The sequence below is a fragment of the Cucumis melo genome, chromosome 5, assembly GCF_025177605.1.
Source record: "Cucumis melo cultivar AY chromosome 5, USDA_Cmelo_AY_1.0, whole genome shotgun sequence".
Classification (NCBI taxonomy): domain Eukaryota; kingdom Viridiplantae; phylum Streptophyta; class Magnoliopsida; order Cucurbitales; family Cucurbitaceae; genus Cucumis; species Cucumis melo.
The window spans coordinates 22,886,664-22,893,175 of record NC_066861.1 but is presented as its reverse complement, the minus strand read 5'-3'; the positions used below and the strand labels follow the sequence as shown (position 1 = coordinate 22,893,175).

At 33.4% G+C, this 6,512-nt stretch overlaps 1 pseudogene; it reads left to right on the top strand.

Annotated features, from left to right (window-relative positions):
* The first annotated feature begins 1,681 nt into the window (after positions 1–1,681).
* On the top strand, positions 1,682–3,549 carry LOC127149578 (ABC transporter C family member 2-like; annotated as a pseudogene).
* The last annotated feature ends 2,963 nt before the right edge of the window (positions 3,550–6,512 follow it).

Sequence of the window (6,512 nt, the reverse complement as noted above, 5' to 3'; positions counted from 1 at the left end):
TCACTCAGCAACAAACAGCAATGTAACAATACAAGAATGGGACTTTGGACTATATATCAATTAACCCAAAATCTTACTCTTTAATTGAAAAGAAAAATAGAGTCAAAGACAGTAAATCTTCTACCTTCGTTATCCCCCAAACCACTATTTTATAAACACTTCTAAATATTCAATTCCACACAGTACTCTCATAAGTCATAAGCCACCCCTCAAATAAAATCATCTACAAAGGATTTTTCTATGTGTGATTAGAATTAATAAGCTGAAAATAATAATAATAATACAGACTGAGGTTTGGACAAAATATTGCAGTATTTTTCAAAGCAAAAAAAAAACAATTAGAAAAAAAAAATGAAAGTTAGGTCAGATGGGAACAATGAACAAACCTTGTACAAAACAAGATGAAGAACCCGACAAAGCAAGATGAAGAACCCAGAATGTGAAGTCCGTATAACTTGCGATCTGAATGTGCAGTTGAACTTGCAATTGGAAAGCCGTCGGAATGTGTCGTGCCGTCGAACTTAAATGTGCAAAGGCTGCCGGAATGTAAGGGTCGCCGAAATCTTAACGGCTATCGCCGAAGGGATTACGAAATGTGTCGAACTGTCGAAGGGATTGAATGCGCTAAAAGGGGATGGGGCGACGACGAACGCGAAACAAAATGGAACGCTCAACGCTGAAATGGAAATGGAAATGTTAATTTAGGTTTTTTTTTTTTTCTATATATATATATATATATATATATATATATATATACCCCTAAACCGGGTTGGGTTGGGTCAACCCGGCCCTTAATTTCCCAACCCGGTAACTCGACCCATCTTTTTTTTTTTTCAATTTTTTAACCCAACCCAACCTAAAACATAATTTAACCCAACCCAACCCTTACGGTTTGGGTTGGGTAGTCCAGGTTGGTCGGATTACGGAATTTTTTGAATACCCCTACAAACTACACTTGCCGTAAAACCCAAGAATTAGAGCGTCACCTCTTTAAACACCTTCAAGGATCAAAAGATAACCCAACCAATAAGTCCAAAATTTTGTTCCAACATTTATACTCGAATCAACTATAGATAACATTAGGAACTCATTAAATTGTCCTTACCAAAACTCAGTGGGACTCAGCGCGGATGGAAATGGCTTAAGTGGCTCGGTGAACAGAGATCGGCTTGGAAAATCGGCTTGGGTTGGGAGGAAAATCAGCTCGGGTCGGCTCAAGTCAGCTCGGCTCGACTCGGTTCGTGGCTCGACTCGTCTCGATTTGGCTTAGTTTATGGCTCGACTCTGCTCGGACGGTTTGGCTTCACGCGGCTTGAAGAAATCAGGTGTTGAGTCGGTTTGGGCGCGACGCGAACCGTTTGAAATAGGCGTACATGAACCGCTGGCTTTCGAGGGAACGATGACAAGCGAAGAAGCAGCGGCTGATTGATGCACGGACAGTGAAGAACGACAAGGATGGAGACGGAGGAGCCGACGACACGTTCGACTGAGGGCAGCAACAGCTGACAGATGACTGTGCTTCAAGGAGAGACGACGAGCGGCGACAGATCTGGCTTCGCGTCTTCGCGGTTGTGATGGTTGAAGAAGGGGAAGAAAAAGGTTGAAGGCGACCGGCGACTGGGTAACTCTGGATGGGTGACGCGAGGTGGTCTTCAGCGTGCTTGAACGGGGAAGAACGAAGATGGGGGCTAGGGTGACTGTTGTTGGTTGTGGAAGGAGAAGAAAAAGAAGGGGGGTCGTGTTGCGCGCGTGGAGAGGAAGGAGATTTAGGTTTTATTTTAATACATACATACATATATATATATATATATATATATATATATATATATATATATATTAAATAATAATAATAATATAAAATTCATATTATATTATTATTTGATTAGTTTATATTATATCATATTATTAAAATTTACACCCTTTATTTTCTTTTTCTTTTCTCTTCTAAACTAAATAAATTTTAAAACACAATTTTTTTATTCTCAAAATTAATATAAAATGTTAAAAATTTACCTAAAAATTCTGGGCGTTACGGTTGATCTATAAACTTTGAAAAATAATACGGGAACTTACACTTATGGCAAATATAAAATTAAAATTGAGCTCATGACTCAACACTACTTGAAAATTGCATGAATGAAAATTTAAAAGTCCAACCCAAATGAAAAATTATCGGATTACCAAAATGTCCGCACAGTAAAAAATGCTTCCTAAATTGGATATTGTTAGAATATCAGTGGGCCAATCTTAGGAAGTGTACAAAATATTTTATTAAACGAACGTTCTTAGTGTAAAAGATATTCTTTTAATTAAAAGTTTATCTCAAGATATTATCTTTGAAAGATTTGGTGGCTCAAGATTTTGTCTTCCCTTTTGTAGAAAATAGCAGTATCTAGGGTTCCTATTTATTTTGTGTTCATCGGCATTTTGGTGAGTATGCAGAAAATTGAAGGGCGATTCGTATCCTTATGAAGCAATTGAACATGATTCAGATTCAAATTGAAATTATTGTGCCTAGTAGTATTCATGATTCAGATTGCTTTTAATTGTTGTGATTTAGCTTCAGAAGCATCATTAATTATTTGAGAGTAATCGGCCACCCTTGCGATGGCCTTTGTCTGGACTTATAAAATTTGATAGTGTTGTATACACTATAGACCCGAGCTCCGACCCGTCTTGCATGGATCCCTTTTAGTGTTTTTTCTAATAAAAAGGTTGGAATAGTCGGACGGATTGGGGCTGGAAAATCAAGCATACTTAATGCTTTATTTCGTATTGTTGAACTAGAAACAGAAAGAATATTCATTGATGGTTTTGATATTGCAAAATTTGGATTGTGGGATTTGAGAAAAGTTGTTGGGATTATAGCAGTCACTTTTTCTTTTTTCAGGTAAAGGGTGACCATATTTAATCATTTTGGTTTCTTAGGTCCCGTTTGGGTAAGCCTGATTGGTTTTTGTAAATTTAGTTTTTTTAACACTTCTTTCACTTGGGAGTTTTTGGCTTAGATATGTTCTTTTTACTGATGTTTTAAAAAATTAGTACAAGTATTCAAAATTAAAATAAAAAGGTTGTTTTTAAAAGTTTTGCTTATATTTTTAGAACTTTAGTCAAGAAGAATTCATTTATTGTACATAATAAAAGTCATGGAAAAAAATGAGGAGGAAATAGTCTTAGTTTTTAAAAACCAAAAACTTAAGAAAGATAAAGGGTTAACAAATTGGGTTATAGTTATAGCGTTTTTTTTTTTTTTTTCGTTTTTCTCATTGTATGGTTTTGTTTTATGTAGGAAGTGTTAGGTTTAATCTAGATCCATTCCAAGAACACACGGACGTTGATCTTTGGGAAGTTCGTGAGAGGGAACTCTTAAAGGATTTCATAAGAACGAATACGTTGGGCTTGGATGCTGAGGTATGTTTCATTTCGCTCGACTTTTATGAAAAATAATTTATGTGTGTGGAATTTGATAGTAGTTTAAGTCAGATGATTCTTTTTATTTAAATTCTTTGGTCAATTTGATAGTTTAACTTTTTCAGAAGATTGCCTTAGACTTTGGTTTGTATTGTAACATGTGAAATTGATTTGCTGGAAACTTTGCTCCATTTTAATTTGTTGGATTCTTTGTATTGATTTATATAATAATATTAATGTTGAAAAGAAAAAGGAAATTTTGATTTGGATCTTTCTTGTATGTAACAAGTAGTAAAAACAACATTTGATTATGTACCCATTTTTATGAAATATTGCAAATATATAAATTTTTTGTTTTTAATTTTTATAAAAAGGAAAAAAAAAAACTTATTGACCCATTAATTTGGTAGGACAGCTTTCAATTTATTATACTAAATTAAATTTCAACACAGTTTGGGATGAGCTTTATTTCCTTGATTAAATTTTTGCCTTCAATAATTTTTTGGATCGACATTATTTCCTTAATTAAATTTTTTTAGTAAACTTGCAAACTGGATTTGGGATGGCCATATTGTAAGGAAAGAATATATGGACAAATTTAGTAATAATTGATTTTTGTGATTGCATTTCAAGGGAGATTTATTTTTAATAATGTATTTTTAAAAACTATTGTCAAAAATTAGGTAGAAGGCAGACTATGGACAAAAATAGAGTGATTTGGGCAAAATTGTGTACCAACTTTACTTGGAGGTCGTAGACGGGATCCACGACTTCAATCCGTGAACCTCAGAGTTTTGTTTTCTCACATTATTTAATATATATAGATATATAATTTTAATATTTAATATAGTGTGGATCCCACACCTTTTTAACATATTTAATATATATATATAAATTTAATATTTAATAAATTGTGGACCCTACCCCTTTTATATATATATAATAATTAATATATATATTAAATATTCAAAATTTCAAATTTCAATTTTAGAAAATATATTTCTTACAAAATATTTTTTCAAATTCCAATTTTTAATTTTTAAAAATTAATTTTCTCATTAATTATCTTTTCAAATTTCAAATATCAATCTTCAATTTTTTTAAAAAAAGATATATATTAACAAAATATATTATTAAATATTTAAATCTCCAAATTTCAAATTTAAAATATATATTTTCTTATTAAATATTTCAAAATTCTAATTTTCAATTTTAAAAAATGATCTTTCCAATTTTCAAATTCCAATATCTATAAATTCTTATATATTTTCGATCTCCAAATATATTTTTGAAAATTATAATTTGGAGATTTAAATATTTAATAACATATTTTGTTAATATATATCTTTTTTAAAAAAATTGAAGATTGGTATTTGAAATTTGGAAAGATAATTAATGAAAAAAATTATTTTTAAAAATTGAAAATTGGAATTTGAAAAAATATTTAATAAGAAAGTTATTTTTTAAAATTGAAATTTGAAATTTTAATATAAATATATTAATTATCTTAACAATAAAATGTGGGGTCCACAATATTTAAATATTAAATATATATATACTAAATATTTTAAAAGGGTGTGGGGTCTACGATATATTAAATATTAAAATATATATATATACATAAATTAAATAAAAAAATGAAGTTGTTAAAATCTTAGAACATATATTAGGAAGGTTATGATAGGGGTTGCTAGACCTCTATACGTCGAAATTAATTACACAAATCCATAACACAGATTAATTATATTAGAGAAACTCTGATAAGAACGCAAGTATTGAAATATAATTGTTTGCACTTTTTTACTTATATTTATGTTTCAATTTCACAAACCGTTAATTTAGACCTATTTTTTATTCTTTTCTTTTTTTTTTTATGTAGAGGACATCTCATGTAACGCTCCGAAATTTTTTTTAAGGTAAAATTTTGTTCTCGTTTTATTTAAAATGCAAATTGATATAATAATAATATAATATTAATTATATTATTATTATTAATGTTTATTTTATTGGTTATAATATTAATATTATAAATATTATTATAAATTAATATTATAGAAATATTGTTATTTCTAAAACAACAAAATAAATTATTATTTATTTAATATTAATATTATTAATATATTATATTTATTACTTCATTATTATTATTATTATTATTATTATTTAATATATATATATATATTATTATTTAATTTAATTTATTAATACTTTATATTATTTAAGATTTTATATATATATATATATATATATATATATAATAAAATTTTTTTTAAAAACAAAAACCCTAATACGCGCCGCCTAACCCCCCCCCCCTTCGGAATTCTCTTTCTCTTCCGTTTCTCCTTCTTCTCCGATCCGCAGCGCCGCCGCCCATCCATTTTCCTCTTCTTTTTCTCCCTTCGTTTTCTCCTTCTCCCTCGTTCTTTCCTTCTCTTCTCCTTCTTCTTCCTTGCTGCTACCACCGACGACAGTAAACACCCAGCCCGCCGCATCTTCTCCTTCTTTCTTTCCTTCGCCGCCTTCAACACCTCACAGCCGCCGTCGCGCCTCTCTGCCACCATCCATCTACAGCCGACGCTTCTCCGGCTTTCTCTCTTCGTTCTACCACCGCCGGCATCATCTCCGCCATCAGCTTGTGTGTCGTCCGCAAAATCGCCGCCGCGTTCCACCGCCGGGAGTGTGAAGATTAAGTCGGCTCCAAGCCGGCTGTCCAAGCCGAGCCGAGATCGAGGTCCAAGCCGAGCCGAGATCGCGGTCCAAGCCGAGCCGAAATCGCTGCCAAGCCGAGCCGCGATACTTGTTCGAGCCGAGCCGCCATCCTTGTCCAAGCCGAGCCGAGTGAGCCGCGAGCCGAGCCGCGAGCCGAGTGAGCCGAGCCGAGAGCCGAGTGAGCCGAGCCGCGAGCCGAGCCGCGAGCCGAACCAAGCCGAGCCGCGAGCCGAGTGAGCCGAGCCGCGAGCCGAGTGAGCCGAGCCGCGAGCCGAACCAAGCCGAGCCGAGCCGAGCCGAGCCGAGCCGAGCCGAGCCGAGCCACCTAAGCCTTCCTTCATTTCGGTTCACGGTGAGTCTTCGGTAAGGATTGTTCTGACGATTTCCCTAAT